At 40.9% G+C, this 364-nt stretch overlaps 1 long non-coding RNA gene across 1 annotated transcript in view; it reads left to right on the plus strand.

The window, feature by feature from the left end:
• The first annotated feature begins 258 nt into the window (after positions 1-258).
• The window catches only part of LOC106820004, a 6789-nt gene continuing 6683 nt past the window's right edge, over positions 259-364 (plus strand). Inside the window, exon 1 of the long non-coding RNA XR_001395537.1 lies at positions 259-340. This is a non-coding gene — a long non-coding RNA (uncharacterized LOC106820004). The remainder of the gene's footprint in view (positions 341-364) is intronic.

The raw sequence follows: 364 nt of genomic DNA on the forward strand, positions 1-364 counted from the left end.
GTTGTGTTGCTGGTAGTTAGGTAGATGTATGTCATACATCTACCTAACTACCAACAACACAACACATACATCTACCTAACTACCAGCAACACAACTTGCTGGTAGTTAGGTAGATGTATGTGTTGCTGGTAGTTAGGTAGATGTATGTGTTGCTGGTAGTTAGGTAGATGTATGTGTTGCTGGTAGTTAGGTAGATGTATGTGTTGCTGGTAGTTAGGTAGATGTATGTGTTGCTGGTAGTTAGGTAGATGTATGTGTTGTGTTGCTGGTAGTTAGGTAGATGTATGTGATGTGTTGCTGGTAGTTAGGTAGATGTATGTGTTGTGTTGCTGGTAGTTAGGTAGATGTATGTGTTGCTGGTAGG

This window comes from Priapulus caudatus, unplaced genomic scaffold (assembly GCF_000485595.1).
Source record: "Priapulus caudatus unplaced genomic scaffold, Priapulus_caudatus-5.0.1 Scaffold5708, whole genome shotgun sequence".
Lineage (NCBI taxonomy): Eukaryota > Metazoa > Priapulida > Priapulimorpha > Priapulimorphida > Priapulidae > Priapulus > Priapulus caudatus.